General features: G+C 39.7%; 1 long non-coding RNA gene and 1 pseudogene across 1 annotated transcript in view; both read right to left on the bottom strand.

The window, feature by feature from the left end:
• LOC148110223 (uncharacterized) overlaps window positions 1–24,061 on the bottom strand; it is a 71,032-nt gene that overhangs the window by 29,698 nt on the left and 17,273 nt on the right. The gene's annotated exons all lie outside the window — the stretch shown is intronic.
• LOC123801308 (homeobox protein NANOG-like) lies at window positions 6,767–9,252 on the bottom strand (annotated as a pseudogene).

The following is a 24,061-nucleotide window of genomic DNA, read 5'->3' as shown; positions in this document are numbered from 1 at the left end:
TGGTTCGCTTTAGAGGCAAAGAGCCCCTGGACAGCTACAGTTGGGTTCCTCATCAAAACACTGTTACAATCAGAGAAAGCCATATTCTTATAAGGTCGAGCAATAACTTTATAAACCCTGAATTTAAACATTGCAAACTCTTCATTTAAACCAAATTAATTCATTTACATTAATAGTGATTTTATCTAAATGACTTATTGACTTTTTCAATAAAGGAAAAACATAGAAGGGAAAGCCTAGTAAAGACTTAAATCTACACACCGAATTATAGTTTTGTGGTACTGAAAGATATTTTTTAATATAAAACCATTAAACGACATTGAAAAGGTAGAAGAAGTTATTACCAAAAAATGATTATTTCTTAATGAACACCACATAAAAGTAACAAAATTTGTCTTGGTTTCTGGCTTCAGATACAACCACACACCAATAAGCTGAGGGCTCTTGGGCACGAGGTCGGCACTGACATAAATTAGTTTGCTTAGAAAGTTGTCACAGTCTCACACTGGGTGACACATACACACCTACCCAAACCATCAAGAAGTGGGGGCAGAAGTACCGGGCATACTAAGATAATTTTTTTCACAAGGCCAGTAAGGATAAATACACTAAATTACCCAGGAGTGCTCTTCACCACTGGAATAAGTCACTTTCCAGTATAGAAGATACATGTTGTTGGGAAGTGTCTTTTATGCAGAAGGGTGTGGCAGCATAGTCTACTTCTCCACTATTTTTTTTCTCCTCCCCTAGCCATAATCCCACTCCTTATGGCAAACAGGCACATTCTGATTTGGCGCAGAGGGCAATGGAAGTCAGCATCCTGTATTTCAGGACCCAACTGCCATAGATTACCTATTTACTATGTGAACAGCCTGAAAATTATTTAGATAATAACAGAGCACAATTAACTACACAGAGGTATTTTAATCAACCACGAGTCAGCATGTGTGGTCGAAAGACAATCTATTTGCTTAATGACCTTGAGCAGGTTACTTCCTTCTTCAGAGTCTCAAAGGGATTGAACCAGCTCAGGGGTGCTGAACATTAAAATCCCCTGGGAACCTCTGAAAATTGCTGATGCCCAAGCCCTGCCACCACACCCCCAGTAAATCAGAATCTGGTGGTGGGGTCTGGGTGCTGGTGTGTTTTGAAAGCTCCTCAGGGATTCTGATGTGCTGCCCTGGCTGAGAGGCACAGGTTTCTTCTCAACGCAAGCAGTGGAAGGCATCAATGACAGGAGAGAATCGACCTTGCAGTTCAACTTTGAACTCTAGGATATAAACGAGAAGGATATTTGGAAATGGACATGTATCTGTTGGGCCTACTCATGGGGCGCATACCGCACAATCTTGCGACTGGGCAGATGGCAAGTTGAAAACCCAAAACCTGGGGTGCCCGGGTGGCTCAGTTGCGTAAGCATCTGACTTGACTTCAGCTCAGGTCATGATCTCAGGGTTGTGAGATCAAGTCCCCCATCGGGATCCACGCTCAGCATGGAGTCTGCTGCCAATTCTTGACCTCTGCCTCTCCCTCTGCGCTCAATCTCTCTCTCTAAGATAATAAATCAATAAATCTTTGAAAACCTAAAAACTAAAGTCTCAAAAGATCACTTGATATGTTTGAGGAAAACCAAGATTGCTGCTTCCGATGGTAATACTCAGATCTTAAAAGTCCTTTTTTTTTTTTTTTTTAGCTTTTCATAAGTGAAATTGCTTGAGAAATAATACACCACCCAGCAAAATAGCACCCCAAAAGTGCTATTGCCTCATTCTGGCAAGGAAAACTGTGTTTTCCCTTAGGCCTTGCTTCGTAGGCTGGAGTTGCCATGGGAAGCAAGGCTTTATTGGGATGCCAGAACAAACAGGCTCTGAAACCACCCCAGCACAACGTAGAGAGCTGCCTATAAATCAAAGAAAGCCCTAGGGTCAAAGCCACTTAGACACACACACACACACTCACACATACACATACTCCCAGAAAAATATTACAAAGGAGAAGGTGTGTCAGGGAAATCCAACTAAAATTACTGCACGTAAGTAATAATAACCGAAATTTATGTGTCCCTTTCATCCACAGTTCTCAAAAGACGCAGAATGTGCTAATATCACTTGTCTTTTGAAAGTTTTCCAACGTTCGGAGGGATAAAAGAGGAGGGATTCTGCATCTGAAGTCAGGCAAGTAAAAGTGGCTGCGAGGGGTCATCTACTCCTTTCTTCTGGTGTCAGGCACAGTTACAATGAAACCAAGTCATTTCTCTCCTTCCCATTGGCAGCGTCAGTTCTCCACCATTCCAGAGTATCATCTTCCACCTACTCTATTTTTCTCCAGGGGACTTCCTACAAGTAATCATCCTGCTAGGATGAAATTTTAATGCAATCTCTCCTAACACAACACTCATGTGCCAGTGTGAGCTTTAGGCAGGTTAACAGCAAGCCGGCCACCTCTTTTCTCCATTCTTCCCATTTGCTCAGTTTCCTTTTTAACCATGAATGCCCATGATTCCACTAAAGAGTGAACTCCTTTGACTCTAGGGAAGAGTACTTTATTATCCTTAGAAACCTGGCAATACCCAGATAGCCTTGATATTTAAAAAAAAAAAAAATTCTATACCTACCCCGTATTTCTGACATTTGTGTTTAAGATCACATGATTCTCCTTTACCACCTATAAAAATGTGGATAGCTCGTCCCTATCCCCAGCTAGAAGGAGCTCAGTAGATATCAGTTCCCCCCACTTCTTTCCCTGGGGCAGCTCATTTTTTTATTTTAATAATGCTAAATTGAAATGTAAGATTAAGTTTGGAATCTGTACAAGAAAAGTTTTAGACAAGAATCCCACTTTTCCATTTAATGAGGGATTATTTTGTTGCTTAAAAGACGAAGACATTTGCAAGAAGGAGATCTCCCCACATTGTAAAGCTGCCTGGATGGTTTTGCACTCACACGTTTGCCCTGTCTGTCCCCAGCTTCTGCAGCTGCCGCCCCCACCTAAAAAGTACGGATCCAGTCCTGCTCAGAGCTCTGGGATTGGGGCTGACTCTAGCCATGTGGTTGATTTAATCTAATTCAATACCCTGGAGTATTACCTCAAAAGACATTCATTGCCAGCCTAACCCTGACATCAAGCCCTTGTGTTAATAACTTGCTTTCTGTCTCATGCCTGACACCCAGTCAGCACCAGAACCCAAGTCTCTGTCACCGAACTCGTGCCTGATCTCCATTCTTTGTAAATCTCAGCATACCAGCCTCCCTAGGATTGCATTCTTTTGCCAAATTCAATACCTCTCCCAAATTCAATACCTTCTAGCTGATGTGAAGACCATAGAGAGCTAGTGATCATGGAGGAATTGGACGGATGGGAAGCAAACTTGGAATAATTCCTGAGTCCTAGTGCAGACTCTTGCAAATGCCTTCATTCTATTCTCATTGTGCCTGCCTTTTGATTGAATATTAGTCAACATGGAACTTAACCAGAATATAAACTCTCAGGACTAGTGTGTGTTTTTTTCTTCTTTAAACTCTTTATTCCTCTTTATATCATCCATGATCAGAATTGTGTCTCCTGTCCCTCCTTATTCTATCTCAATTTCTCCCACTCAAGAATAGAGGCAGCTATGCTGTCAAGAAAGATATCCCGCACTACTTGTCTGAATGAGTTCTAATTTCTCTATTCATTGGCAGAGAGAATTCGGGCCAGTTCCTTTACCTCTATGAGCTTCCCATAAATATGTCGGCTGTTTTCTCCTTCTTCTCTAATGTTATGAGAACAGAGTGGTAACACATGCAAAATCTTCTTAAATATTTCCTCAGAAAAACTTCAGAGCAACTTGGTGGGGGGAGGGGTTCTTTCCTGCCCAGTACTGCTTGGCTTTGTTTTCGTCACCGTCTTTAAACCACAGTTTGATGATCACTCATATAATGCAAAAATTTGGTACCTGTATTTCTTCCTCTGCTGTGCATTTTTCGCAGGTCTTTGACCTCAGCACTTTAGCTTAAACTTCAAAGAGGTCCTAAGCTAGTGGGAGAACTTCAAAGTCTTCCTACAGGGTCAATTAGCACCTATAAAATTTATCTCTGTTCTCCCTGATGACTATTAAACCCAAGTAGGGGCTAATGAGGACTGATAACCACCATCTCCTAAGATTGCTGTTTTTCAGTGGAGAATAACCCTTAACTCTCTACATGGACTCTCCAGTGTGTGATTGGTTTAGGATTCATTGACTATTTTAGATTTGAGGTTCTCTTCACGATTCTTTCAAAGAAGGAGCTTTCCTGGTTACCTGTGTCTCTGCTAACAAGCATAGCTTAGGTGACTGCCTGGCCCTTAAAATAAGTGATTAAGACTTCCTGATGAAATGAGAACTCACCTCCCAGATGTAGGTGAAGTCCAAAAATCAAGTGGGCACATCAACAACAGGCACTGTCTAGGTCGTAAGGCAAGACTGAGATCAAATCTTACCTCTGCCATTTTGTAGTCTCTTGATCTTGAGCAAGTTCATTGGCCCATCTGTGCCTTTGTAAGATGGAGCTAATGAAAATACCAGAAGCTGTAGTGAGTGAAAAGGATGAATACAAAATACTCAGGAATCACTAGCATTTGGTGACCCTGTGAATGGATTTTTTTTATTAACAATGGCAAATGATATTTAAAGCCAATGGTAAAAATGTTCTTAAAGTTTGAATTGTTATTATAGTTAAGGGATCTTTCCTTATATGAATATCTCTCTCAAATTATCATGTAATTATAGGTATATATTTCTATATAACATAGATAAAATGATTCAATGCAGAAATTTGCTTTGGATCTTATTTATACCTTCTAATTATAAAATTAGCACATTCTAAATCTGTTTGGGGAAAACCAAAAAATATAAAGGAACAGGAAAAAAAAAAGAAAAAAGAAAAAAACAACTCCACCTATATACAATTACCCAGACATCTGTTATTTTGTCACTTTCTCTTTTAAACAATTTTTACCATCAGGAATACTACTGAAATAAAAATAAAAACAAGTGTTTTGGATATATATGGAATTTCTGATAAATGTAAGAAAATTACTGGTTATTTTGTTCATAAATATTTGGCTCTTTTTATCATCATTTCAACTTTCTTTCGATTCTTCAACCTCTTCAGAGCAGGTTTCTCACCCCTGACCATACATTAGAATCATCTGGGGAGCTTCAGCAAGGGACTGAATTGAAGGTCAGCCTTCACCCTGACCTAATTATGAGAGGAGTTGACAGAGGGGTGGGCATTTGCATTTTTTAAATTTCTCCAGGTGAGTCTAATTTACATCTAAGTTCAGGAAGTCCTGCTTCAGAGGGACTGACCGAATCCTTCACAAAGGGAACCCATCTTTCCCATCTGAAAACAGTGATGCTAAACCTTCCTTTCAGAGCTGCTGTGCGGCCAAACCAATCTCTCCTTAGGGTCAAAACTCCTGGAAAAGCCATCAGAACTATAATCCTTGGCTCCTTTGCTTGGCTTCTCTGTACCCTTCCTTCTTTATCACTGTTCTTTGGAAGGTTACAGATTATCACCTATCAGTATATTTCACAACTTAAAAAAACAAAGCAGTTTGCAAATTCTTTTTTTCCTTCACAGCATTTTCCTTTCAAGTTCTCCACCCCCAAACTCTTAATCTTCATTTAGTTCCTTTAACACTGCTCTCTCCTGATTTACGAGGCAGACTGATATTAGGAAGAAAAAAAAAAAGAAGTGTTCTGGAAGAAGCCGTGGTGAGTTTGGGTCTTGGCCCTACCAGCCACCACATGATGGAAGGACTGAATGAGTAACACACTGTAAGCCCGCGGACCCTGTGTAGTGCATCCTGGGAGGAACTGTTGTTCACTCCCTCTTTTCCCTCTCCTACCTCTCTTTCTGATTCTTTCCTAGAGAAGATGGATACTTTTATTCACCAGAGTGCTGTGAGAATGTTTCCTAGAGAGAAGATTCTACTCCACAGGGGGAAGCTGACTGCAGTCCCTGCTCACTCTTCTGTGAGGATAAGCCACATCATAGAGAGAAGGAGGACATGGAAAAACAGAGAGTGAGAGAGTGATGGACTATGGTAATTTCTCAAAGTCCTCTTCAAGAGAATGTAGTCTAAAACTGCATTCGTTTTAAAGATTTCTTCACATTTGGATTTTGGTTTGGTTGGTTAGTTGCTTTGGGGTTTGGGAAAATGTGTGGATGGGCAGAAGCTGTCCTCAGGGCAGCCAAAGTTTATTCCTCTTCTTTCTGAAAACAGACTTATTCCAAGGGTAGCAATCAAAAGAGTTTCCTGAGGGCTTACTATATGCCGTCCTAGGTTGGTAAACCTCAAAATGGCACTCTAAGGGAGGATGTATTCTCTAACAAAAGAAAACTACTTGTATTTCCCATGTATGGGGCATCATTTTCTACCTCAAATCCTTGTTTATGCTTCTTTTATAGACTTTCTCGTCATCATCTCCTCAACACTGAATTCCAAAAAAACTTCAAGTCTCGATGGGAATACATTTCTCTTCTAAATGCTCATAACACTGACCTATAGTTCTCTTCTTATCTAATCTCTTTTTTTACTTTCATTTGAGCTCCAATGTCTAAGAATGTTTTATAAGTTCTGTTAGACTAGACTATAATCTTCATGATGTGATTTTATAGCTATGCTTAGCTTAGTGCCTGGCACATAGCACGTACTCGATAAATATTTTTGAAGTGGGTATTTTATTTATTTGTACTTAAACCTATAAACCAACCAGCCAAACTGGTACTATTATACATTAAAATACAAAACATCTTTCTACAAATACTAGAATAATGAACAAAGGAGCAGTTGTAGTAAAACAGCACGGGGCAGAGGAAATCAATGAAGCACGTTGTAGTTGAACACTTTACCGTAACAATTGAGGTTATTAACAAGTAAAGCCTCACAATCTCAGAAAATATAAATAATCCTTCCTCACACATCTTTGTATTTTTACTTCCTAGTCTTAAGGTTAGATTTTAAAACCTAAAGATATCTAAATTAATATTATATCTAATTACCTCTAGCCAGAAACATCTTTTATCATGTTGTCCGTAGCAGCCAATATTACCGAAACCTCTTTGATTAGACTCCAAACTTACCCCTCAATGGACACAGTAAGCATAACAAGAAACAGAATATCAAGGCAGAGATATGAGACCCTAAAAGACAAATCCTAGAAGTAATACAGCCACTGCCCAAATTGAGATTGAATAATATACTCATCGTCACACATCTTCAGGCTATAGGTTCACAGAGTAATTTGGGAATAAATCCATTATTTGCGGGATACTGAAATACTTAGTGGATTACTTTATTATACTAAGGCTGTCCCCAGCAGTTTCTAAGAGGGACTCCGACTCGCTGACAGAATTTTGCCGAACAGGGTCTGGCGCTGCAGGGATTCCTGTCCACGGTTGTGGAGCGGATTGTTCCAGGTCTGATTGTTCTAGGCTTGGGGGCGGCAGGTCTGACTGTTCCAGGAATGGTTGCTCCAAGACTGGCTGTTCCAGGTCTGGTTGCTCCATACTGGAAGGTTTCCAGAAGTGCTCATCAGGCATCCTGGTGAGAAGAATAGAAGCCTGGGTATTCTGTAGTTGCTGAGCTGTTCTGAGTCACAGTCTTGCTATTCTTTGGCCAGTTGTTTTTCTGCCACCTCTTAACATTTTATTCTCTGGTTCTAGAACCAGGTCTTAACCTGCATATAGTTAAGGTTCAGAATGTTGGAAAGTTCTTGCATCTTCTGGAGACTGAGGTATTTCTGTCTCTGAAATCTGTCATTGAGGACACATGGCTGGGTTTGAGAGAACACTTTTAAAAAAAAAAAAAAATTTTATTAATTTATTTGAGAGAGAGGGAGGGAGAGAAAACACAAGCAGGGGTGGGAGGTGGGACAGAGGGAGAGGGAGAAGCAGACTTACCACTGAGCAGGGAACCTGATGAGGGGACTCAATCCCAGGACCCTGGAATCATGACCTGAGCCAAAGGCAGATGCTTAACTGACTGAGCCATCCAGATGCCCCATGAGAACAGAGTTCTGATCTTCTCTTTCTTGCCCTGGGCCATATCTTCCTTTTTCACCATGCTCTCCCCTATAGAAGTGGGTAGTAGTTTTACTCTGGGACTGGTGGAAGAATCAGGGCTGCCCTGAATAAGCAGATCCATGGAGAAGGAAGAAGAGAGATAGTCCCTGAGTGGGGTGTCTCAGCAAATGAGATTTGCAAGGATGCATAATTTTCTTCAGGCCCATAAATCTCAGGCATTGGAGAAGAGTCCCTAGAATTTGGTGCTTCGGGCAGTCAGGCATTGGTGCTGAGCTGGACGCACACTCATGTTTCCTTGTGAATTCTCAGTTAATCCTGTCTCTCGATAAATATATTTTGAATTTAATGATACTTCCAATACCCCATAGTTGTCATCTTTTTCTCTATCCCTTTAATGAGATTTATAAGGGTATGAGTGAAGTGTAGCTTAGACATTAGCATTTCTCCTGGTAATAATGCTTATTATTACTATTATTCTAATTCTTATTATATGATATTGAACAATTTTTACATAGCATTTCTTGAAAGTTATGAAAACAAAACATTCCTCTTAACTTTGGCTAAGCCATGTTGAAAAAATAAATAAATAACTTGATTAGAGGATCATAAGAGGAAAGCTCTTTTTTTAATTTTAAGATTTTATTTATTTACTTGAGAGAGAGAATGAGAGAGAAAACACAAGTAGGCGGGAGGAGCAGAGAGAGAAGCAGGCTCCCTTCTGAGCAGGGAGCCAGATTTAGGACTCGATCCTGGGGATCCTGGGATCATGACCTGAGCTGAAGACAGACGCTTAACCGACTGAGCCACCCAGGTGCCCCAGGAAAGCTCTTGATAATTCCTAAAATAGTTGTTTAACACACTGTTGTATAGATGAAGAATAAATATGCAAAAGCACAGCAACTTGGGTGGAAAATGAAGTTCCGACTTCCGTCTCCTTTGGTATTTAATATTGCTCAGACATATGACTAGAAACTAAAAATTTCATTGTTGATTATTATATTTAATAATGGTTCTTAATACTGACAGAGTTCTTTACACTGATTAATCACCTCTCACTCATGGATTAATATCCTGGATAAGAATGGAGGACACAAGAACATAGACAGGTCCAGTTGTCTGAGTTTATCCAGAAGTGTCATGCTAATATTGCAATAAGAAACCAGTATGAGTATGCTTGATGGCATAACCATTCATGAGCTTTTTTTTTTCCATAATAGAAATGTTGAGCAGAACAAAAAGCAAAAAGAAAAAGACACTGCTATACTGTTACTCAGTGACTAATACCTCTAAAATGTGTGTAAATGTCCTTCTATTTTTTTCTATATTCATACGGTCTATTAATACAATGTCCAGTCATATTTGTTTAAAACATCAGGATTATTGTAAACATCCAATTTTATATTCTGCTTTTGCACTTTGATAGCATGTATTTTTCCTTATCAGTATGTATTATTGGAAAACGTAAGGTTTTTTTTTTTAAGATTTTATTTATTTATTTGACAGAGAGAGATAGCCAGTGAGAGAGGGAACACAAGCAGGGGGAGTGGGAGAGGAAGAAGCAGGCTCCTAGCAGAGGAGCCTGATGTGGGGCTCGATCCCAGAACGCTGGGATCACGCCCTGAGCCGAAGGCAGACGCTTAACGACTGCGCCACCCAGGTGCCCCAGAAAATGTAAGTTTTGATGTCTGTACTGTATTAGAATGTTTGGATAGATTATAAAATTATTTATTCAGTTTCTCCACTGGTCATTTCAGTTGTTCCAGTATATTTTTAGTTTCTGTCACAAATGATGTCTCAATGACTATCTATGTGCCCAGATTTGTGCGTACTTGACTGATTACTTTCTTAAGTTTTACTTCTAGATGTGAAATTACCAACCACTATTTCCTTTTCTGTTTGGTAAACCTACAAAACTAAAGGAAAGATAATGTGAGCAATGATCTTTAGCATTGTGATTCTTTACTGGGATTGATGTTCAGAGCATGATATGATGTAAAGAGTTGTGACCTAGAAGCCAAGAGAACTGGCTTCTAAACCTACAATGACCTCCAGCCCACAGGTGGAGCAGGAGTTCTTGCTCTGTGCCACTCAGGTGAAGTGTGGGACTCTTCTGAGTTCCTCATTTTAGACCCATTTGAGAATCATCCGGTGGGACTTGTTAAACAGAAATTTCTGGGCCCTACCCCAGGAGTGCCACATTCAGAAGGCCTGGCTGGTGTATTTGCATTTCTAACAATTCCCAGATGTTGCTGATGCTCCTGGCCTGAGGACCGCATGTTTGAAAGCAACTGAACTAGATCACCTGTTTAGAAAAGGGACCAGGATGGTGAGGATGCAAGGGAAACGCTTTCACTTATTTAAAATAAAACATAAAATGTAAGAATCAAAGCAAAACCTTTATCTGGAAAAGTACAGATAAAAGGACCACCAGATTCTCTCCCCTTTAGTCCTACATGCCCTTGGGACTCCTGATGATTTCTTTGCCCATAATGCTGCACCTCAGAGATGAGGAATGTGTGCTCCATAATAGAAGAAGCCTTGCCTATTTCATTCACAACAGCATCCCTAGCGCCTCAAGTACTGTCTGGATGGAAAATAGGGGGAAAAAATAGAAGGAAGGGAGGAAGGGAGGAAGGGAAGAAGATACAAAAAGGCGTTAAAAGATTTCTTTCAGCATTTCAGTAGCCAGGACATGTTTTACCAGCTACTGTACGTTTTAGTTTTTAAAGGTTTCGTGTGGATTTCAAAGGCCAATAAACTTATACGTAATGCAATTCAGATCCCTTCTCCTCCAACCAAACTGTTTTCTTCAATCACTCTGTTACAGAGATGGAGAAAATTGAAAGTCGGTGAGGTTGACTTGCCCAAGGTCATGTGGCAGAGCTGAGACAAGTTCTTTCCACTGCATCACGCTGGAATTTCTTAAACACTCCAACCAGACTTACACCTTTTCTCTAAAGAAAGCAAGAGAGAGTTCAGAGTCCTTATTTTTAAACCTGCATTAAATGGAAACCTTTGGAAGAGCAGGTGGTGGTAATGTTATGAATCTGGCTCAGCAAGGGAACACTGAGGTCATGATATTTTTCACATTTAGTAACTTCAAAAATATAGGGATGATGTAAACTTCCAAAGACTTGTTGCCAACCTAGTGATACTGGTAACTTTGGGCAGGAGGTTGTATCATTGGTCAGGGCAAAAACATGTGTGGCCAATGGGCTTTCTCCCGTCAAGAGAGATGCTCCGGTAATGCTTTCAGATGGCTGTCTTGGATTCACATCCTGCCTACAGTAACACTAGCAAGGCTGCTTAAGTTTCCTATTAGATACAAGACAAAAATATCCTATGATGTGAAGAAGTTGCTAAGACCAAATAGTACCTACTTCATGGAGTTGAAAGATTTAATGAGTGAACACATTTAATAATGTGCTTCGCACATACTCTGGCACTTAGTAAGTACTCGTTAAATGTCACTTTTAAAAAATGAAAAAAAAAAAACAGATTGAAACAAGAGTGAATTTTAATGTTTGATTTTCTGAGTGACATTGGGTCACTCATAATTCGGCCTATTTTAAATTCTGCTTCAAGTAATTCATCCTCAATGGAAGAACCACACGATCATAGGTCAGAACTTCAAGGGACGTTCATGGTGATCACCTGGTTACAAATGAGCTAAGTGAAGCAAAAAACCACCACCTCCAACAGGGACAGAGAGACTCACCCGAGGCCAGTGAAGGACTGCAATTCAAACCCAGATCATTTTTTCCCCAATCCATTGCTTTCTTCTCTGGCCCAGACAGCGATGTTTATTGCACTTTGCATCTGGCCCATTTTTATTTTTTATTTTTTTTAAGATTTATTAATTTATTTCAGAGAGAGAGAGAGCGAGAGCATGCAAGCGCATGTACACGTGTTAAAGGGGGAAGGGGCAGAGGGAGAGGGAGAGAAGCAAACTCCCTGCTGAGCTGGTAGTCCAAGGATGTGGGTCTCTCCATCCCAGCGCCCTGAGATCATGACCTGAGCCAAAATCCAGAGTCCAGTGTTGAACTAACTGAGCCACCCAGGTGCCCCTTGCCCATTTTTAAAACTTCCTTCTACATTAAATACTCTTAGGTCCCTGAGGATAAAATATCTAGCTCCACCTTTAAACCAGAGGTCCCCAGTAGGTTTGCATTCAGTCTACCTATCCCACTGGAAGATCTCATGACCACACTCTAGATATTTCATCACATGGGGGATCAAAAACAGCAGATCCTATCCAAAGATACTTCCAGACGTAAAATTCTGTGGTTCTTATTCCTTATGATGATTCCAACGCAGTTATTCTTGAATTGTTCCCAAATATACTGTTTAAGATGGAAGGGAAATAGGTAAAATGGTTATATCTAAATTGATTTTTTAACGGCCCTTAAAAAGATAAGTATCAATGATTTAGAACATACAAGATTGTATTCCCAAGAAAAAAAGGGTTAATGATGAATGTCTATAAAGGAGAGAGAATTTTAACCTTAAACGTGTTTTAATAATAATTCTGTTGCTAAAATACTCCAAATTTGGTGGAATTAACATTTTCCATTAGGAATGATTCTTGGGTTAATTCTAATTGGTAGCCTGTCGTTCATTGTTTTGTAAACAAATCCCCATAGATTTGTAATCAAAGCTAAGAAAACTAAAAATTATTTTGCCTGACTTTACTCCAGCAATGTGGCCTTGTAGTTTTTTAAAAATATTTTATGATATAAATCAACTAATTTTTACTATTAATTTGCATAGAAACTACAAGGTATTTTAGCTCCATTTGATTGACCTTCAGCTAGCATTTAAGTTTTAAAAGGAAAGTTAAACAATTCACTTCATTTCTGTGCAGATGGAGGTAGACAAAGTAAATGCTCACCCGTAGCGATTAGTGATGTCTGCCTGCATTTCCAGCAATTTCTCACAAGGATGTAAAAAAGAGTGCAACAGGCGATGAATGAAAATCCTGGGTTTGAATTCTGGCTCTAGTGTTTTGCACATCCTCTGATTCTGAGATAAGTCACTTCCTGCTTCTGAGTTCAGTGTCTTTATCTGTAAAATGAGGGTGGAATCTACTAGATGATTCAACCCCCCTCACAATAAGTCAAGGATCTGTCGATAAACACCAAAAGGTTTAGGAGATGGTACAATTAAATTCCTTCCACACTCCCACGTGCTGAGGAATGACTTAGCAGCAGAAAATAGTCATGTTCCTCTCAGTGTGGGTTTAGCTTCTTCCAACTCCAAGCAGCTGGACGAGTAAGCAGATGTATTTGTGCTACTGCAGAAGAAATACCAAGCCTCCTGTACTCCTTAGTGTTTCGCTGAGAGATAATTTAGGATTTTTCACTTTCACACATAGTAGTCCCCAAACCCCGCCAATTTGGTGTATGCTTGTGCATTACATTTCTTCTGGGGGTCCACTCCTTCCCTCTACCACACAGCCAATGAGAGTTCAAATCCTCAGCCTCTCTGACCTGAGTCACTGCAATAGCTTTCCAGTCTATGCTTAGCTTCCCTCTTTCTCTGTCTATTCTCATCCCTGTCCCAGGTTGACCTTTCTAGAACAAAAATCTGACCATAGCCAACACCTGCTTAAAAAGACCTGCTCCTGATTGCCCTCAGAATAAAATCTAAATTACTTAGCTTTACTTTCACATGATTTGGTCCCAACCTATCTTTTCAATCTCAGTACCCTCTCCATTCTTACCCAGACACTCTATGTTCCACCTCAAGGAAAGATGTATTCCTCTTGAATAACATCAGACTCTATTTACTGAGCATGTTCAAGGTGCCAGGTGTTTTACATACGTTATCTCATTTAATCGAAGAATATACTTCAAGACAGGTATTAGTCTCTCAGTTTTCAAGAGAGATTGACTAACTTGCCCAAGGTTCCTCAGTTTTCAGAGCAGTGAGCAGGGCTCAGACACAGTCTGTCTCTCTGTGCTTTTTCTACTTGCCCATGCTCTCTTCCCAAGACACTTTGCACTTTCACTCCTTTGCACATGCTCTTTCCTCATTCTAGAATGTTCTTTCCATCTTCCCACTTATTCCTTAGACCCATCTAAAACATCATATTCTCTGTGAATATTTTTTGTTTTCTTCTAATGGAATAAACATTCTCTGTGCTCCAGTATTTTGCTTATAGACACACATAGTATTGTAAATTATAATAGAGATATTTTTGTGCATAGCTTAGACTCCTATGAAAATGTAAGCTCCTGGAGGGCAAGGGCCATGTTAACTCCACACCTGGCATTTAGTACAATGCCTAGAACATAGGAGGTAGGCATTAAATGTCTTTTGGAATGAATGAATGAATGAATGAATGAATGAATAGATATTTCTATTTTATCTTTATTTTTCTCATGTATAAATTTAGATCTAAGAGAGATGTAGCAAAATCAATTGCCAAATACTACCCAGTACTAGGGGTTGGCACAGAAAGAAAGCTCACAAAAAAGCATAGCTTACACTTCAAAAATAACTGATTTGTACTAAGAAACATTGTACTACCCATGATAAAACTGATTACTCCTAAAATAAACTGCAACCATTTTCTTGTAAAAGACTAAAAAAAAAAAAGAAACCTCTGTACTGATACCATGGTTAAAAATAGCCATTTTGTCTAAATTGCTCAAGCATTAGTTGTCTTCCAATCTTGGAGCAAAATAGAGCTGCAGTCTTTCTGTAAGGATAGGTAGTGATGTTTTCTTGCATGAACTCACATCCAGGCAGAGGGTTGGGTGTGTTCCATAGTGAGCACCACATTTTTAGTGTATTACAACAACAATAACAATTACAAAGACACAAGGACATGGCTCAGTCTAAGGCTTTTGTGGAAAGAATTCTTGCAGTCACACAGCAAGACTTTCCAGATTTATTCAGGCATGCCTATTTACCCACCGAGGGAAGAAAAAGTCTCAGCAATTTAACATGCCAAGTAGTTATCATTTGTAGGGGAACTGCCAGCTATTTTAGAGAAGGTAAATAAAGGCAAATTAATGCCAACAAACTGTGTTTCACATCTTTGAGATGGCATTAATGAAAGAGAAAGCTTTCTTTTGGTAGCATTTGTTACACACAGAGAGGCTCACAGGCCTCTCAGTTCCCCTATACATCACTGCTGTCTAGGCCCTCCCACCTCTGCCCAAGCAAAGAGGGCACAAGAGCAACCATGATGTTTCTGCCTCTTATCTCTCACTTTGGGGCCAAAATAATATTCCAAAACATGGGTTGTATCATGTGTCACAAGTTTTCATATGAATCTAAAATAATTTACCCTCACTGCCTAGAATAATGAAATGAGGGTTTTAAGACCTACCTCACTTCAAGCTGGAACACCCTCCCCATCCCAAAAAACTCCTACCATACTACATTCTTCAAGGCACAGCTCAATTATCACTTTCCCAAAGTGGCATCCTAGCTTTGATTCAGATGAAGTCTTTTTCTGAATAGGCCTATTTTTTTTTCGTGCTTTGTATTGCATTCCCTGGTTATAAATTGTAAAAGCCCCAAGGTCAGAAACCACATCCTAATGACTGAACAAATGAGTTTTTTGCAGTTAAGCATAAGAAAGACTTAGGCACAGCTGGATTTTCCTCATAGAAAAATTCCAGATTTCAAAGTATAATCTCAAAAAAGAAGATTCGAGTCAGGTTGTAGAGAAATATCATGAAACCACAAACATTAAGAGACAAGAATTCACATCATAACAATGTACCACTTTCATGGTTCCAAATGTACTTTTAGAATTCTGCTGGTTCTTGGTGTCCCATCCAAAACTAATTTTATAAATTCAGTAAGCTAGGCTTGTAAAGATTTTTTTTAAGGATATGAAAAAAAGATAAACTTCTTGGCTTGTAAAATCATTAAAAGTGGTTGCTGGGAAGTGTTTTTCAAATGGTACTTTCTCTTCCTGTCTCTCAGAGTCTTTTGGAAGCACAGCATCCTCAGTGTTTCATGTTACAGTTGAAGAAACAGGTGCAGAGAGATTAGCTCACCCAAGTCCATGGGGCAGTAAGTGGTGGAGAAACAATATGAAAGCAGGAGTTTGACATTAGAGTTTGACACTGGACCTGTGTTACGATGCCTTGTCTAAGCTACTGTTTCCACTGCCTCCCTTTTGAAACAAGACTATTCATCTGTTTTCTTTGCTCCTCATGGAAGTAATCTAAGAAGGAAATTAAGACCTTTCCCCAAACTTAAAGCCTGTTCAAGAGCCTGTAACTCCGGAATATATTCTTGGGATTTTAAGATGTATCATTCATATATGTGAGATCTGACTTATCTAAGATATATTTTAGTCTAAAATATTTTTAAGTTGAAATAGCAACATTCTAATTTTGCAAAAGCTCACTATATTTATTTAATCTCCAAGGTGACTTGCATATTTGTGGATTATTAAAAAATCAAATCACTGATATAGAGTCAAGTAAGGGAAGACAGAAATTAAGGCCAACTGAGAATGTTCCCCCACGATAGTTGTCAATGGAGCTGGAAGAAGGATTCACACAGTCTAAGACTGAAGCCCAAAAGTTGTTCATTTTAAAGAGCAGTGTTACCAACTCTATTTATTTATTGTGAATTGCTTTTGTTTCCCAATCCATTGGTCATTGATTTTACCTTCATTTAATCCTTTCTGCTACTTTTTCCAAATTCATTTTATTAGTGTCTTTCTAATTTCTTATCTTTTATGCTTGATGACTTTCTTTCTTGATTGGTAATGCGAGCATTAAGAAATAGTCTGCTTTGAGTATAGTTTTGCCTCCGAACCATAAATAAGTTATTATAGTTACTGTCAGGTATGAATAAGTGATGGTATATCTATATGATATTATGTAACAGTTAAAACACTTCTAAATGATTTTATCACAAGCAAAAAAAGTTATAAAGCATGTTATACAGTACTGTACCAATTTTTAATGCCCTTTTATGCTTAAAATATACTTCAAGGATATTCACTGGTGCTTATCTCTAAATGATGGTATTATAACTGCATTTTATTTTTTCCTTATGCCTTTATATTTTCATTTTTAACATGATTGACAGTTATAATCACTTAAAATGTTTTCTATTCAATTTTCTATCATGTTTCTAAAAGATGATTAAGATAATAATGAATATAGGGGCACCTGGGTGGCTCAGTTGGTTAAGTGTCACTCTTGGTTTTGGCTCAGGTTATGATCTCGGGGTCATGGGATTGAGCCCTGCGTCAGGCTCCATGCTCAGCACAGTGTCTGCTTGAGATTCGGTCTCTTCCTTTCCCTCTGCCTCCCCCAACCCCCATGCTCTAAATAAATAAATAAATAAATAAATAAATAAATAAATAAATAAAATCTTTAAATAACATAAAGATAATAATGAACATATGTGGAAAATGTTTATGGCAATAAATTTTTTTAAAAAAACACTTAAATGTGTGTTATAATCTTAACCCTAAAAAATTTAATTACACAGATAAAAAATTAGAAGTAAATAGATACAAATAGAAACTACTATGTTCTTAATTGGGAAGTCATCAATTCATTTTATTTTCTTCAGTATTTTTCTAACTTTCTGCAATGAAATAAAATGAATTTTATAAGAAGAAAACAAGAAATAGATGTTACTCATTATAAAAGTTTACCCCCAGAAAGTTGTTGGGTTTTGTTTGTTTGCTTGTTTGTTTTATTGGTACATGCCCACATGAATTCCAGGCTGTTCAAAGAGAATTCCAGCTGCCCTCCCCACTTCTTTCCTTGTCTGCCTCATTCTATTCTCCACACTGCTGATAGGTTCTTGAGAATCTCTATCATTTTCTAATCACAGGGCTCCCCTGATGGGAACACTTCAAAGATTTTTCACCACCTCTGAAATGGAATTTGAAATTTTTGACATCAGCAACCAAGCTCTCCATTTCTAGACTCTGAGTGTATATCTATGCTTATACTCACTTTTTCTCTAAACAAATTCCATATTCAGGTCAAAATGAGCACTGAATTCAACTCTCTGCTTGCAAGGACTTGAGTCCTTGGAAAAATAACCCATTTTTTAATAACACCATTCCCCAATCATATCAAAATGTAACAAAAATCTCCTAGACCCTTCCTGATTGCCTCTGCTGGAAAGCAAACTTCTTATATCTTTTTATGGCCCTTACATCATACTGCCTTCGATTATAGTCATTCATGTTAATGTACATGTTATGTATCCAAATAAATTATCTTGGATAGAATTCAGTACATGTGTATTTCCTTATTAGTACTCTTTGAAGTTCTGCATCTTATCCAGCTGTATGGAGTCACTATTACCATTATATGGTGAAAACTTGCATGTAGTAAGTGCTTAGCAAGAGAAGACTGGAAGGAATTATTAAAGGAATATTTTCTTTTCTAAGTCATGCTGTTCTGATATACCAAAAATCTGGGTTGTTAATTTTGTTTTCTGGCTTTGTTTTTGAATCAGTTGCAAATTAGAACTTTCAAACACCAGAATTGTATAATACTCCTTCCCCTGCTAGAGGGCTATGAGGAATTGAGTCCATTCCATGAAGCTGAAACTGATAGAAGACACCTCTAAGTCAGAAGTATGGGTGACCACAAGGGAGAGAGCTGATTGTGTGTTTGGGGGAAGGATGCACCAGGAGGATGTCCAGTGAGACACCCTGAGCAAGTCAACATTATAAGGACAGAAGACACAGCCGAGTGATAGAGGCTAGAGAGCAACGAATTGTAGAAGACTCGTAAGTCAAAAGTCCAATCCTCAGCAAATATATGAGAGAAGTGTTTTTGCCTATGGCTGCCTTTCATTCATATGCTCCCACGGCATGATGTATAGGGGACTTGGTAGCACTTGTAGGACCAGTAACAATGTGTTTCCTTTGCATTTATTTTCCCCTTCTTGCATATTAATAATCAGACACATGTACCTCTCTCTAAAGTGAAACTGTTTTCAATACTTAATGAGCCTTTCCAGTTGAATTAAAGCTGGTCTGTTCTTGGGATTCAGAAATGTCTTGTAAAATCTTGAAATCTTGGGGTTGGGCATAAGAAATAAATTACAAGGGCATTTGGTGCAAAATATCAGACACCAAAACAGAAGGGGGTGGCTGAGTAGCACACTTCCTCAGGCATGGTCCCCCTCACCTGTCCCACAGGCTGTGTCTGGCCCTGCAAACAGAAACTGGAGGAACAGATTTTTCTACATTGCTTAAAGACACCATGGAACTTCCTTAGAGCTCATCTCCGAGAAATAGTAAGAGAGAGATTCTCTGTACCTCGGCATAGAAGCCAGCATGAATTTAGTACAAGAAGATTCCAGACCTCTGGAGCCCCTTGAGACCTCAGCTTCCCCCTTACATCACACTCCACTCTCTGACCTCATTGGATCCCTCCGAGGGAGCAGGAGTTATTAATCTAATTGGCTAGAACCCAAGAGGGTCATTGTGAGAAACAACAGTGTCTTAAAGTTAGATTCCATGACCCTTTTTTTTTACTCTGGGTATCCCTTTAGGAAGCTGACCATGTTCTGTGGTTTGTCCTAGCCTCTATGCAAGCTGAGGGCTGGATGAGTGGATGCGGGGACTGCTTCTCCTAAGCCTCAGGCCTAAGTTGTGCTCTCCTTTGTGGGCTTTCCCAGACATTAATAATATCAGCACTTTCTTTCCCATTTGGCTACTGATCCTTTGGTGAATATGCTCTTTGGCTAGGAACTCTGGAGAAGAGGAGGGATGAATGGTAGGATTTGGGCAACGAACCAACCGCACCCTAAACCACACCCAGAATGCATCATTGTGGCTTTTTATAGGATTTTGGAAGGATTAAATAAGAGAAAGCATGTAAAATGCTAAACACAGTCCCTGGCATATAGTACCCACTCAATAAATGTTAATTATTGTTAATAATACATACAGATCCTAAATATTTGCCATCGGCTATTCGTACCTGATCAGATAGCTCCCAAGTTTTGGGAAAAGTGCTCTAGGGCTGAACACCTGAACATTTGACTGATAGAAACTGGAACAAAATAGGTTGTTTTAGCTTCCTATGGTTTAATAAAGAAGTAAGAATTTCCTTTGAGGCACATCGCTTTCTCTTCTGGGAGAGTTCACTCTGTGGAATGTTCTGGTTATGCACTTAAGTACCTATACTTTGGTCTTTGGGTAGCCAGTACCTGTGAAGGGAAAATGCAAATTCCTCAGACCTGCCTTGACAGATTCTGCTTAATGAATCATCAAAGTAGGGAGTGAGCTATATCTTCTCAAAGATTTTTCCTCTCTATATTGAAAGATACTTTTAGATTTTTTCTTGCAGGACTAAAGACCAGAGTTGGGAGTAAGAAACTGAGACCTAGGAAAGGCTCTGGTAGAAGCAGCTCTGAAGAAGAGTAGACCCATGTAGCGTGTTGGGAGGCCAGAGGCGGAAGAGGTACACAGGCCACCCCAGCACCTTTGTGATGTGATTTAGTGGGGAGGCTCCAGGAAGCACTGCTGTCTAATAGCCAATATTTAGTTTTCCCCTTCTGGCTTGGCAATTCCCTTTTGCTATCTTCATGTTTTTGATTGAAGTTTTCAGGCCTCATGCTCAACGTTTAGGGAGTGGCAGAAGAGGCGCGCCCATGCTTAGGGAAATCAGTAAGAAGCAAGGACAAGTAGCTCACCAAAGAAGCTGTGAGACTGCAGAGAGTGAACCAAAGAGCTGGTGACGGCTGCAGTCTGAATAATACAAAATAGAAGAATGTTCAGAGGTACTTCTGGAGGGGAAGACTCATCCAGCAATGTAGATTGGGGCATCCTTTATTAACTTTAGCTATAACTGAACAGGGTGATTTGAAAAGATAGAGAACTTGCATAATACAATAGAAACCCAGAACTGAGTAGCACAGACCAGCCTTTGGAGAAGGATCCTGTTCCTGAATGTTACCCTTTCTGACCTTGAATGTGCCCTCTTTAGTGTCCTCCTAGGTCAAATGAGGGCCAAGGTATATCACCTCTAGACACCTTTTGACTCTCAATACCGTTGACTTCATTATTTTATATTCGATCAACCATGCAATCAAGCATTTGTGTTTGCCATGTTCAGGCACCAGAAAATACAAAGATGAGTAAGACATGGTCCCTCAACTCAAGGGTCTACGGGGAGAGACAAATGTAGAAATAGGTGATTTACATGCATTGTAAATATGTGAGCAGGGTGCTGTCAGAGCATAAAGAGGAGAGTGGGGCAATCCCAGACTGTTGGTTATATCTTCCTGAAGATGACCTGATGTACAAACTGATTCTTGAAGTACCTCAGATTATCCATTTGAATCGTGTACTTCCTTTCTTCAATTTCATGAAATATAGTGAGTACAGGAGAGAGCTCTTCTTGATCGTAGCCCTTCTGGAACAAATACAAATTAGGGAAGAACAGATTGCTAAGCAGTAGGAGCCACAGAAATACATCTGTGGAATTGAAAGCCAGCATAGTGATAGTCAATAGGCTGGTTTTCATTTGACTTGAGTTCTAATTCTGGTTGCCATTTACTTGGGATAATTCAGGAGACCACTCGGAACCTCATTGCCTTCACCAGTGAAAAGGAGATAATACCTTTACTTGGCTTCCCCAGAGGGCTGTTGAGAAACAGATGAAGTACTGGTTATGAACCTGCCTCACAAGTTATATGGGAGCTTCCTCCACAGTGGGGAATAGATTCTGAAGAGTCTGGCCCTCCTTTAAACGAACCAGGAGAATGGCTGGTGTGGGGAGGGACCCTTGCAGAGCAGCAGGCAGTGTTTTACTGGAATGAGAGCTCCCATCAATCGCCTAAACCACTGGGAGATTGCTGTGCCAGTACCAGGGTAACAGAGAATGGGATTTTCCTCCAAGCAGCTCCACGGACCTCTATGCCATCAGCCAGCGTGATGTGGAAAACAGGGACAGCCGTGGGTGAAAGACAAGAAGGAAGGACGGTGTCAGCAAAGGTCAGGGTGTCGCACATCAGTCACCGTGACAGCTGCCGGGGCTCAGAGGGCTACAGAGCATGATGAGGACAGCCCCTGGGTTGGACTCGGACGCATTCCCGAGGCCTTGCATCACACGCCCAGGACGGTGGTCTTTGCTCATCCCAGCTCATCCTCCTGTTCAGCCTCCCCGAACGTGTGCTTTCCAGGCTGCCGTATCTGCTTTCCTCCAGAACGGATTACTCATCTGCACTCTCGCAGCCCTGCCATCAACACCACGGAGAGCTTCTGCTTCCCCCCTGGGGCCGAAGGCCCTCCGGACCACGGGTTATGAAACACAGAAGCTCCATACGCAGATTCCCTGGAAAGTGGACAGGGCTTGTCCAGCCTGTGCCTCCCATCCCAGTGTACCTAACACTCCGCATCTCATTTGTATGTATGTGGAGAAGCAGAAAAGCATGCTAGCAAGGCGGCTGGACTGTGAGCCACTTACTTCAAATCACCTGAAGGCAACGGATAGTAACTTAGAACACTAGTTGCTGGGGGTGTGCTAGGATTGTTCCCAGGTTCTTACAATGGACCTCAGAGCTATTTTTAAGATGGATATTTTTAATACTACATTTCAGATCAACGAACTGAGGCAGAGAGAGGGTAGGTAACTTGCCCAGGGTCACCTGGTGATTAAGTGTTGAAACTAGAAATCCAACCCAAATCAGGACCATGACAAAGTCCATGCCCTTGGCCTTGCCCTCATCTAAAAGAGGAGAGCACTGATGGTATCTGGGGTCTCTTCTATGTCCAAAATGCCATGACCTTTTTAGCTATGTGCTCTGGGAGTAAATTATTTCATTTTTTTTGAACTGTAAGAACTCTTTGTATCTTACTATCCAGTATATTTTCTCTTCCTGGAATACATTAGGTACTTAAAAAATATTAGTTGAATTGAATTGACCTGAATTTTCAAAGCCTCATTTCCTTCTTGTCTAAAATGATGATAATGGTCCTTATATCACCAGTCCCAACAGGTTGTTACAAGGCTCAGATGAAATCCTGGATTTAGAAGCATGTTTTAAAAATATATAATTGTGATACAATATGGAATATATTATTGTACTATTATATACAATGTGCATGCATACAGATAAGTTTATGTGTCATAACTGCACTCAAGGACTATAATAAAACAAACACTCAGCAACCCGAAGGAGAAAGAAAATGTTGCCAGAATTCTGGAAGTCTCATGGACCTTTCTTCTAGTCACTAGCCCCTTACCATAAGGACAACTACTTCCTTGACAGCAGAAGCAAATATTCTCTACTTTGCACGATACTTAATGGCATAATCCATAAGCCTTCTTATGTCTGGCTTCTTTCACTCAACAACTTGTTTGTGAGATTCATTCCTATTTATTGATATAATTTTATACCATGTAGGTGAAATTTCCGGTACAGTCACTGGAAGTACGTTGAAACTCTCATTCCTGACATTAAAGAAACAATTGAAACATTTAGTACAAAGAAAACAAAATCACAAATTCCCAGAATAATACACATAGTGACTTCCTTTGAAAATAGTCTTCTTCCTTGATGCCTTTGTTATCATCCACATTTTCAGAAAAACCTTGGAGGGCAGGTATACCAGGATTGATTTTTGAAATGGTATGAATCCCTTCATCAAACAAAAAGCAAAAACTTAAATAAAATATGGCAAAAAATGTCTTTTAAAAAATTGATCACATGTAAGTTTGATGGTTTGTTTCAACTGTTGTTCATTTCAATTGCCTTTAGCCACCCCTTAAACCTGAGAAGGAATTTATATTCGGCTACTTTGTTGAGCGTTGTTTCTACTGTTTTGATAGGGACACTGATGTGAAATTGCAGAAAATCAGATCTAGAAAGAACCCTAGATGTCATCAAGTGCCATCCTCCACTGTGCAGATGAGGAAATTGTGACCTACACGATGAAGTGGCTTGTCAATTCCAGTCGAAGGGCTGTGAGCAGAAGTTGGACTACTCATTGTACCTGGAATTCTTGATACTTTCCTATTAAATTGTCTAGAGGAATTTAATAAACG

Source organism: Ursus americanus, chromosome 4 (genome assembly GCF_024610735.1).
Source record: "Ursus americanus isolate L20-20 chromosome 4, mUrsAme1.1.p, whole genome shotgun sequence".
Classification (NCBI taxonomy): Eukaryota; Metazoa; Chordata; class Mammalia; order Carnivora; family Ursidae; genus Ursus; species Ursus americanus.
This window is presented reverse-complemented; position numbering and strand designations above follow the sequence as displayed.